The sequence below is a fragment of the Anser brachyrhynchus genome (genome assembly GCF_964034855.1).
Source record: "Anser brachyrhynchus genome assembly, chromosome: 1".
In the NCBI taxonomy this organism is placed as follows: domain Eukaryota; kingdom Metazoa; phylum Chordata; class Aves; order Anseriformes; family Anatidae; genus Anser; species Anser brachyrhynchus.
This window is the reverse complement of record NC_137694.1, coordinates 164228525-164240946: the sequence shown is the minus strand read 5'-3', so window position 1 is coordinate 164240946 and position 12422 is coordinate 164228525. Positions and strand designations below refer to the sequence as shown.

Sequence of the window (12422 nt, the reverse complement as noted above, 5' to 3'; positions counted from 1 at the left end):
ATATATATATATTTATTTATTTAATGTATATTGCAATCAATAATGCATTTTTTTCTCCAAATATTTTTTCATCTACTTTTCCTCCTCAGTGTTTTGATCCTATACTGCCGTTTAGGTTTTCATAAGTGATACCATCCTCTCCTTGACTCTTTCTTTTTCTCTCTGTTTAGACTTGTTACAAAATTGCTGTGCTACAAACTTGAGAAAAACAAAAACAAAACAAGAAAAACATGAGAACAATTACTTCTCCAATGTACAGACATTTCTATCCACCTTTCTCTAAAACTATAGTTCGGATACCATATCTATGTGGAAATTTTCTTCCTCCAGTTCCATCCCAGCACATCTTTAGTCTTCTCCAGTCCTTGCCAGTCTATATTAGTTTACTTTTGGAGTCAAAAACTTAATCATATCTGCAGTGAGAAACAGTGAGTAATCTTTAGGGGAATATTAGTGGAATAGAGTTACTAGAAATCCATAGATGTCTATTTTAACAAGACTTTCCTGGAAATAAGCTAAATTTCAGAGAGTTCAATGCCCAAATCACATTTTATTTTTTTTTACATAATAATCCATTAACTTCCAACTGAATATATGTATATTCAAAACCAGATACATACAAGATTTACCACAAGCTTCTAGGAAACTCATTTTTCAGAAATAAGATTTAAAAACTGTTGATTTAAAAAAATATATATATCTCATTTTAGAACTCACTTGTTTCTCTATTTTCTTGAAGTTTATCGGTTTAGTTCTCTCCTGTCTCTGTACTTAAGCTTGTATAAAGTTATCTAATATTAAGAGTTTACACTTGTAGTTAATAATAACTTTATTTTTTACTTCAGCTTTTATTAGTCAGGCACAGATTCTAGTTAGTTTGTGTAACCATTGTATAATAGTATTTTACAATTGTTCTACTAGCAAACTAAATTTTGAAGTAAAAGTCTTTCTAACTCTTGTGCCAGATCTGAGAAAGTGTAATTTTTTCCCCTTTATTAACACTTCCACTTTTATGGGTACTTTAGACAATAAATGACATCTTTATGTAATAAATACAGTATGATATGATATAGTATTACATTTATATGTCACGTTATCACATACCTCAAGATTGTCATAGAACAGCATAGAAATACAAATAGAGAGCTCACAAAATTGGGTCTCATATAAACCATATTGTTCATTGTATTCAGCCAAACAGGACAATTTGCAAAGAAGTTAATTGCATAGAGTCAATTACAAACTTATTCCATTGGTTTCATTTAGACTGTCTCTGGAATAATGAGTGATTTTCATATGCATTTGTGGATCTAAAAGAGCTATTTTCAAGTGAAGGAGTAGCCATTCAGTGTCACTTTTACCTAAGCAGCATAAATCCAAGCCAAAACAACTCCCTGGTTGAGTACCTTAAGTATATCTGTATGTCTTTTTGTTTCCCATGGCAACTACATTTGCTCATAAATCTTCTGGTGTTTTTATGAGAGAGAAAATCTATATGAAAATAAAATATTTGTGTATTTAAATTAATAACATAGTTATATGGACTACTCCAAGGTTCCTGTGAATATCTTTTGCTTTTACCTTCAAGGTACAAGGAATAATAAATTGAAATTTTTAGTGGGAAAGGTGGGGGTGGATTTTCTTTTTAGACCATAATGAATCAATAATGCTACAAGAGCTATCCTGTAGAATAGAAATTCACAAAATATTTTAAGAACACAGTGTTTGTAGTTTTCTTCCAACAATGCAGAATTAGACTGTTTATTTTCATTTATTCTGAAAGAAATCCTTTACAAAACAATATAATGTAAAATATTTTTTTCCAGTTGAAGAACTGTGGGCTCAATTCTGATCTATAAAGAAAAAAAAAAAAAGTTATTTTTAGACACATGGTTTCTCCAATGCACAGAATTTATACAACTATGCATCCTGCTTTCACACACTTCTTTTGAGAGACACACATTTAGTCTTGCTCTCAAACTTATCTAATTTCCTGAATAGAAGTTAATTATATGAAAATGTTGTTCAAAGGATAATTGAGCAAGGTAATGAATCTGGATGAAACTTCTGTTTATCATTTCACAGGGACAGAATACGTAGAAAAATAATAAGCTTTAAAAAAAAAAAAGTATGAAAAAATGTATCTTCCAACCAGTTTTCAAAAATGTATTATCAATTTGTCTAGAAAGAAGAAATAAATAAATAAATAGAATAAGGCAACCCTGTCCAAAATGTATGCTACATTTCTTCTGATCTGGTTAAATTGTGGTTCCCAAGAAACAACCCAACCTTCACATCATGTCATGTGTCACACTGGGGGTTATATAAGTCAATATATAGCATCAATAATATCAATATATAGCATAAACAGCATCTTACTTTTTAGTTATATACAGAGCATCATTAGAATCGTATTAGATTTATATGGATATGATTAACTATAAATAAATATAAGTCCTTCTTATAGACCCTTTTAGCAGCACATCTGTTAACTATTTCAAGTAACTTCCTTGACAATTTCTATGACTGAATGCTCAAATAAACATAAATGAATAAATAAATAGGAACAATCTTGTACAGTATATTTGCTACTTCTGTTTCAAGCCTAATGTTCTGGTCTACAATCTCTGTAAGTATTCTGATCTACAATCTCTGCATGAATTGAAAAGGTTAACAATATAGCTGTCAAATATTTGGAGGAAATATTTGAATTAAAGAGGTCAAGGACTATACCAGAGACCAAACTAGCCTGAATAGCTTTCTTTCTACTGTGTAGCCAAGCACTTATGATTTTCTTATCTGTCCTATAAATTGGTGAAGCACTGTGTTAAGTACTTTCTAGGGAAGAAATCTAATATAAAATTTGAAAGACAGGAGTCTTAAATTGTGCAATTTTGCAAATATCCTAAGAGAATCCAGCTGCAGGATTTCATAAGGTATGTGAGAGGCAATGTGAAAGTTCTAGCTTCAAAAATAATTTAACTTGATCAGTAGCAGTCTCTATTTCAACTGTTATGGGGTTCTGTTTGGGAGTGTAGTGTGTACAGCTCATCAGAATACAAAATCTGAAATTTCTGCAAGGTTATTTGCTAGGAAAAAAAAAAATGCATTAGCTATGAGACATAAGAAACGTTTTGCCCTGATGTCTGCCCAAGAGAGGTTTCAGATTATATGTTGTCCTGGTTCCAGTTAGGACAGAGTTAATTTTCCCTCATAGTAGCTGGTAGGGTGCTATGTTTTGGATTAGGATGAGAAGAGCGCTGATAACATGCTGATGTTTTAATTGTTGCAGAGCAGTGTTTACACCAGGCCAAGGACTTTTCGGCTTCTCGCTCTGTCCTGCCAGCGAGCAGGCTGGGGGTGCAGCAGGAGCTGGGAGGGGACAGACCCAGGACAGCTGACCCAAACTGGCCAAAGGGGTATTCCATACCATCTGACGTCATGCTAAACAATATATAGGGGTGGCTGGCCGGGGTGGGGGGCCGGGCTGCTCGGGGATAGGCTGGGCATCGGTCAGCGGGTGGTGAGCAATTGCATTGTGCATCACTTGTTTTCTTACACATTATTATTATCAATACTATTATCATTATCACTATTATTATTATTATTGTTATTATTATAAAATTCCTGTCTTAATAAACTGTCTTTATCTCAACTCACCGGCTTCACTTTCCCGTTTCTCTCCCCCATCCCAGAGAGGGAGGGGGGAGGGTGAGCGAACGGCTGTGTGGTGTTTAGCTGCCAGCCAGGTTAAACTACAACATATGTACATCTCTATAAATAAATAAATAATATATATATATTAAAAAAAAAAAAAAAAAAAAGCTGTTGGGCAAGGAAAGCATATCCAAGATCTGAGGTAAAATATCATTGAGGATGAGAAGTTAACATGCATACCAGAACTAAGCACATAATCTGGGTAAAATACAAGACTAAAGTTTAAGCAGTATTGAAATTACTTACTCTTCAAGAATGAGAGACTCATGACCCAGCAATGTGCCCATCTTGCAATAAAGGTTAACGGTGTCCTGAGCTCCAATAGGCAAAGTATTGCCAGAAGGTCAAGGGAGATGATCCTTCCCCTGCACTCAGCACCGAAGAGACCGCATCTGGACTAGTGTGTCCAGTTCCAGGCTCCCCAGTAAAAGAGAGATATGGACATAGTGGTAAGAGTACAATGAAGTGTAACAAAGATGATTAAGGTACTGAAGCATCTCTCCTAGGAGGAAAGGCTGAGAGACCTGGGACTAATTGTCCCAGGGACTCTTGATCTGTCAATATGGTGAGCAAAATTTCCTAGACAACTGAAATGTTTAACACATACTCAGATTTGTCAGATTAAGCTTGTTGGTACCCTAAATTAAAATTCTATTTAAATTCCCAAGAAAGCTTAGAAATCCTTTAGCATTTCTCATGTAAACTTTATACTGGCAGATAATGACAAGATAGTGACCACTTTTTTTTTTTTTTTTTTTAAAAAAAAAACATAGTAGTGATTAAATCACCAGTCCAAAGCAGGAAATGCTACAGTAGTCCCTTCCTCAGACTGCAGAAGTCTGTGGCAAAAGACAGTCTTGAATATCAGTCCAGAGGTTATAATGGAAAAGAGAAAGCGAAAAAGTTGTCCTGTCTTCCTGCTAAATACAAACGTCTATAAAGTAAGATTTATGTTGTTTGACGTAGAAATTATCTATGCAATGTATACGTTCCCAGGAGTAAAGAAGATCACAATACACGGATGAGTACATTTTTTCCTAGACATAATGATTATTGAGTTCTAGTTGCTTGTACGAAAACTTTTCACTTCTTTTGTATTTGTGAACAAAAGTCCTAACAGAGCACTCTTAACTAGCTAGGGCTTCTGCACGGAGCCAAGACAATACTGAAAACAATTCTAGACCAAGAATTCCATATGAACACAATAGCTGACTGTAGAAACACAGAATGTGTATAAGAAAAGAAAACACTTGTGCTTAATTAAAACTTGGTAAAGGAATCAAGGTTAAAATAGAACATTGTACCTTTAAGAGTGTCTAAGGTAGCAAGACTGTGTTGCATTTATGAACTGGGTAATTACTGTGCAGTGTTGGGGTTCAGAGCCCAGCAGAGATGCTTGCATCTAGACAACACTGTCAGCAATATCCTGTAAGACCAAATTAGTCCTGTCACTGGAAATGACATTTGGGTATGTGTGAAATGAGAAAGATAAAATAACAGAAATGAGACTAATGAGGAAGAGAAAATTAGAGGCAGAAAAGATAGGTAGAAAAACAGAGAGGAAAAAAAAAACAAACGGGTGGGGGAGAGGGAGAAGAGAGAAAGGAGGAGTAAAGTCAGGAAGTCAGGTAAAGAACAAAGGAGGGTAGGATCTCCCAGTGAAAGGAATGAGGGACAGTAATATAGCTAACCAATACCTGACAAGCCAATTAAGTACTGGGAGAACCCCCTTGGATAGCCTGCCATATTCCCTGTCATATTTATACCTGAAAGACTTGGTCTAGAAGGATTGAGTGAACACGAAGAGGGTTGCATTTTGGTACTAGATAGAGTGGGGAGAGAAGGGTTACAGAATTGTAGTTCTATAGTAGTTTCTGTCCCATTTGATCATTCTGTTTCTTACTTATTTTTGCACCTAAAATATTTTCATTGTAACATAGCAAATTCAGTAGGAGATAAATTTATTCCTTCAGTAAATGACAGCCTAGTGGTTATGGTGTTGTCTTGGCAAGCAGAGGAAAACATTTCAAATATCTTCAGGCTGGAAGGACACAAAATGAGTCAAAATCTAACAAGATAATCAACCCCTTAAGAACCATTTATTTCAGAAAATCACAGTCTTCTCTTTCCCACTTCAGAAAACCCAGTGACAGAATTCTGAGTAGATTCTCTCTCCACAGATTATTGAGTATTCCCTCACTGATACAAAGTTCTAATTAGTCCACAGAATGCATTTTGCAGCAAAGCTGTTTATATCAGATTCAAGAGCTCTATGATAACCAAGGTTGGAGTCACTTTGGAATTAGTACCACCTGTCATATCCTGTTCGACATTAAGCTTTTGGGATCTCTCAGTTTCTATGATGAATCTAGGTATGAAAGGACAGAAACTGTGTATTAGAATACCAAAATCAAATTACGATACATAAACATTTATTTCTCAACCCTAACTTTGTTCTTAAGTAGAGCAATATTGGGAAAACTGGAGTAACTCGTTCCATTTAAATACCAACATCAAACAGGCAGGATCCAAGTTGGATCCTAGATAATTTTAGACAAACTTGAGAACTGACATGCGAGGAGCCTGTTTTTGCAGTCTTTATTGAAGGGAAGTTAGAAGTAAAACATTTCTCAAGAACAATTGCTATTATTTATAAAATAATTTCAGTTATTCAGGTTCAGGAACATCTGACATAAAGATATCCCTTAGGGAAGAAATTTTGATCCAGCTGTATCAAAGAGCGAAATTCTCAACAATTTTATCCAAGATGAAAGCAACTGCAGCTGCTGATAAGAGAGTGCATAGTGCTGTCTGTGCCACACATTGTGTAATACTGAGCATGCACTACATGGGGTAAAACATTATCTTCATCCTTCTCACCTGACTCAAGGTGATGAGCCCTGTTTTTCTATTGTATAGAAGTATTCAAGATTCCTTTTTCTACAACAAATTTTGTCATTTTATGGTTTCATTAAGTTTTTGCTTTTGAGCAATACCATCACAATCTCAGTAATTTCCAGTGTACATATCCAGGTGCTACAGAAATAATAATTTCTTGTTTCTCTAAGGATGTTATAATGCCAGTCTTCAATGTATTACCTAAAACAACAAGAACTTTATCCTACCTCATTCATTTTTCCTCATACAATTTGCTGTAGATGAAATGAATATAGATACTATTGCAACTGAATAAATGTAGCTGTATATGCACATATATAATATATATATAAATTCAGGAATTGGTGATCATTATGTTTGTAGCATTTAGAAGATTAACAAACCAGGTCAGTTTCAAAATTTAAAACAAATCTTTGCTGGACTGACATTAATTAACAATACAATTCATGCTAATTAATTCTTACAGATTACAGTTCATTATTATTATGTATTCAAAGTGGTCAATCCTTAGTAATTATATCCTACATTACTTGTGAGCACACCAAAGTGATGTCTAGTTAGCACTGATGATTAAGATCTGGGACAGTCTTTATTGAAGAGTCTAAGGTGATCAGACCTGAGAGCTCTTCGTCAAGGATAAATCAGACAGAAGTAGGTTTGTCATCTCTCTCCTACTCTGATTTTGTAACTTTATTTTTTTACAAGACAGTTAAGTTTCTAAACTTAAACTTCCTAGTCTTTTGTTTCCAAAGGGAGAAGACAAAATATGAGGTGGAACTAACAGGCAGGTACCTTATCTTGTAGCTTGTCTAGTTTCATTGCTGCTTTAGTTTTTATTTTGTTTTGTTTTCTCCTTGCTTGGCTGTTGCTTGTTTCCTTAAAGCAAACACAGTCTTTTCCCAAGTCACCATTTCGTACTTTTACAATGACCAGTAACTGTCAATCACTGAGTTGTTAATAGTCATGCAACCTTTGTTTTCAACCTGTGGCCATATTTTCAAGGTTTTTGCTGTTATCTTCACTTGAATTACATATTGTGACAAGAGACACCTGGTAACAAGCTCACACAGCTAGTCCCCATAACAAGTTGATAACAGTAGGCAAGGATGAGGGCCTTACACAGTCAGCATAAGGCACACCTAATAAAAGGCCTATGGTCTGTTGCTAACAGAGACAATAATCTTTTCAGTAGACTACCAGGTATTGAGGTGTTTATGTGGTTAGAGTTTATTAGTGTGCTTATGTTTGGGTTCATAATTAGCAAATTTTAAAATTTGTTTTGTGTACTACTCTTTTCATGGGTTGTACCTGGCCTCTACTTTAGCTACATAATATACTCTGGATATGTTATTTGTCTTCTCTTCTCAACCAATTACTTTAAAAGTACTTATCTGTATTTCAAGGTTGTTTTTAAATTTAAGAATTTTGAACAGTTATAAAAATCACAATCCAGTGAATACTACAGGAACAGTAATGTACGTAAACTATATATTCAATTAAGAGTTCAGAGTAGCTGACCTGCAGAGCTGAGGTTTGTTAAAATACCTTGTTGCTGTATTGGGACATATAAAATAACACAGGTCTTCCACATTAAATTTCTCTTCACGATTGATTCAGAGTTTTTATTATTATTATTAATTTACTAATACTATTTTATTTTATTTATTTTTAACTTTATAGCATTAATCAGACTTATTAGAATAATTCAGATTATTTTCCTTCCTGTGTTTACTGTAATTCACATATAAAATATATCTTATTGATGATGGTAACTGAATTTCTTTTATGATGTATTTACTCAAGAAATGACTTAAAGGAAATATTTATTGCAATATATTGATATTCTTCTAACTACTCATTAATTAAACAACAAAAAAAGTAAATAAAATGACACTGGTTTATATCAGCTGAAATACTGTCCCACCAAGTATATCTTTTCTCTTTATTTCTTTATGTGTATTTCTATATGGAGCACAATTCTACTTCCACTGGAAAATAAATAAATAAATAAAATTTCTCCATTGGCTTCAAGAGAGTAACAACATATGACCAGGTACTACTTAAACATGGAAACATGATTAAATCTGATTTTATTTTCTAAGTCCAAGATTATTGGAAGGCTGTCATAATGGTCATATATAAAGATGAAACCAGAATTAGAAGATCATTAAAGATTTCCCTCATCATTAATGATAAGTGCAACTGACAAAGAATTATGTTATGAGACTGCAATGGAAACTATTGGGAAAATAGTACAGTTCAAAATTAAAGAAGAATCTGAGAAGTCAACCAGAAATCTCCTTCTCATTTCAGTGACACAATAACAATCTTCTAAATAATTATAACTACTAAGAATAAGGTGTAGGCATTTTCTGTATGAAAAAATTTTACAAGTTTCCTTCTACAGTAGGTAAAATTTATAATCTTATTTATGAGAGCCACGTCTGATTCTAGCCTTGATTTAGGTTAATGGGAAGAGCAGAATTTCATTAGCATGAAGAAATTATCTCTGGGGTTGTATTAACTGAAAGGTATTCTGCTTTTTTACTTCTATGTGTTTCATTCCTTCCATATCCATATAAACCTGCCCAAGGACTTAGATATACCTACAAATTTCCTCATCCTGATAGTTGTCACAAAATAGGAAAGGGAATGCATAACCATATAGCACTTCTTTATAGTAGTGAGACTGCACCCATGTTGTAAGAGTTATACAGGTAAATTTTTGGTGACCGTGTTGCCACTATTCATCACATTTATTTTGTTCCAAGCATTTCAATAAAGCCATCTCTTCATATTCATACAAAGATCAATAAGCCAGGCACTGGATGTGTATGTTAGGGCCCTGAAGACACCATTTGGCCAAACTCCCTGAGGGAACTCACCTGGGACCTCCGTATTCAGGGTCTCTATACCCTGTTTTGGCTCAACTGGATCCAAAACCAATTCCAGAGATACTGTGGAGGTCTCTGGCCTGTGACCATTCCAGACTCTGGCTCGGGGCCAAGAGCTGCTGGAAGCTCATCTCCTGGATGTATATATTAGGCCCACACTGTAGCTTGTCTCCAGCCACTCCTGACAAGACTCTCTGGCCAAGTCCCAGCTTGCAATCACCATAACTTGGCATCAGTTTCCAGCATTTAAGTGTCTGAATGAATTTCCAAATCAGTGGTGAGAAGTACAAAACACAGCTTTAAAAGATCACATATATTTCATTAGCTGATTAGCCTCCCAGACATTACTGACTGAATTGTTTACAGGCTATATTCAGTCATCATAGGTATCTACTATTATTTCAAATATCCTAAAGTATCAGAGATAGCTTGATGTATTCCTGAGATATCGGCATGGAGACACATAGAAATGTGCTTTTCTGGAACAGCAGTTAGATGCCATATAAGATACACTAGGATTTATTAGGTGATATAAGACCTTGGTATACAAATAAGTAATTAAATTAAAACCCCTTAGACTGGAACAGAAGCTCAGGTGTGATGCTCATTTATAGAGTGACATTTAATCACGTGGATCACATACAGCTTGTTCACATGCAAGGTATTATACAAGTTACCAGTACGTAAGGATCTCACTGCCCCAATATTAAAGATCTTAGAAGTGTCCGAGCATGTTTCATCATTTCCACAGAGCATGAGAACATCTACATTTATAACAGGTAAGCTTCAGTCCCTACACCCATTGTCATTTACTTTTAAACTAGCATTTAGCTGACAGGATTTAGAAGAACATTCTTCCTGGGAGGCAAGAGATCTCGTAATAGGATGCTGAAGTTTTCTTGTATTCTGTAAAGTATCTGCAATTGTTTATTTGGAGAGGCAAGTAATGACTTATTTGAAATATTAGTATGATTCAGTAGAGCAATTTGTTACAGTTATTATTTGGTAATGTTTATTATGCTATCATAGCCTGTTGTACACAATGATATATCCATTGCCCCACTGTAAGTGAAGAATCTCTCTGGACTTTGTCCAGATACATTAAGCGGAAATAATAATAATAATAATAATAATAATGGCAATATTTACTGTTTAATTCTGGTAAGTTCTGTTTTAAAAAAAAATCTGTAGATTTTTGTGATTTATGTAGTTTCATTTGCTTTCATTTCTGCTTTGAAAGGAAAGATACTTTATATGATTGTTTTGTACATTGAGAGGTCCTTACTATGAATAAATCTGAGGAAAAAAATCACCCTTCTATTATCTGTCTGCATTGATTTATGTCATGAATACTGTACTGTTAAGTACAGAATGTTAGATCAAATGCCGTATAAACGTGAAAATCTAAGTTATCTCATACATTTTGTCTTAATCCTGTCCTTTCTGATCCACTCCTGTCTTCTCTCTCTGCCGAAATCCAGGGGAAATAAAAATCCATTGTAAAATTTAGTCATGTTGGCAAACACCTGTTTGATAACAGGTGACTACAACTAAGGCGAGGCAATGAAACATTTGAAGAGATTTAAATGAGTAGATTTTCAGATATTTGTATTATAATTGAGTTGTCCTGAGCTTAATACATACTTATTTTGGTAGTAGACTTTATTTTGTTAATAAAAGCACTGAAACAAAGCCTATTTAGTTACAGAATGCTTGAGGTTGGAAGGGACCTCTGGAGATCATCTAGTCCAAAATCCTGCTAAGCAGGGTCACCTAGAACATGTTAAACAGGATCACATCCCATCAGGTTTTGAATATCACCAGAGAAGGAAACTCCACAGCCTCTCTGGGCAACCTTATTCCAGTGCTCTGTCACCCACACAGTAAAGATGTTTTTCCTCCTGTTTAGATGGAACTTCTTGTATTTCAGTTTGTGCCTATTGCCTCTTGTTCTGTCGCTGGGCACCAATGAGTCCATAGTCTGGCCCCATCCTCAACACCCTCCCTTAAGATGCATACACACTGGCAAGATCCTCTCTCAGTCTTATCTTCTCCAAGCTAAACAGGCCCAGTTCTCTCAGCCTCTCCTCATGCAACAGGTGCTCCACTCCTCTAACCATCTTAGAAGCCCTCCACTGGACTTGCTCCAGTAGTTCTATGTCCCTCTTGTCCTTCTGGAAGCACAGAAATGGACACAATATTCCAGGTGTGGCCTCACCAGGGCTGAACAGAGGAGGAGGATCACCTCCCTTGACTTGCTGGCAACACTCTTTCTAATGCACCCAAGGATACCATTGATCTTCTTGGCCTCAAAGGCACATTGCTGTCTCATGACTAACCTGCTGTCCATCAGGATTCCCAGGTCGTTCTCCATAGAGCTGCTTTCCAACAGGTCAGCCCCAGACCTGTTCTGGTGTATGGGGTTATTCTACCCTAGGTGCAGGATCCTGTACTTGCTTTTGTTGAACTTCGTGATGTTCCTCACTGCCCAACTCTCCAACCTGACAAGGTCCCTCTGAAGGGCAGCATGGCCTGATGTATCAGCCACCCCTGATGTATCAGACACTCCTCCCAGTTTTTTATCATCAGCAAACTTGCTGAGGGTGCACTCTGTGATGTATTACTACTCTAGGTATTAAACAGCAAAAAATGCATTGGTTCTCCTAAATGGACCTACAACCTGGATTGGTAAGTGATTTTTTGGCTAAGCCTATAAGAAAATATTGCCTTTCAGAAGAATACCAGAAATCAAATTATGATTCTTTCGTATTTTATTAACTAAACACACCAACTGGAATGCATATTTTATGTGTATTTTGTGTCATTTTTAGACATACCCTAGACATTTGAAATGCCACCTACTATGCTGAATGGAGCTATAATGCTCCAGTAACACAATTAAAACAACTGTAA

The 12422-nt window shown here is 35.4% G+C and overlaps 1 long non-coding RNA gene across 1 annotated transcript; it reads right to left on the bottom strand.

Annotated features, from left to right (window-relative positions):
- Nucleotides 1-462: 462 nt before the first annotated feature.
- LOC308188297 lies at nt 463-7597 on the bottom strand. The gene is made up of 3 exons (XR_013945370.1): nt 7408-7597; nt 6030-6085; nt 463-1853 (listed from the first exon to the last, which is right to left on the bottom strand). It is a non-coding gene; the product is annotated as an uncharacterized lncRNA (long non-coding RNA).
- Nucleotides 7598-12422: the final 4825 nt, after the last annotated feature.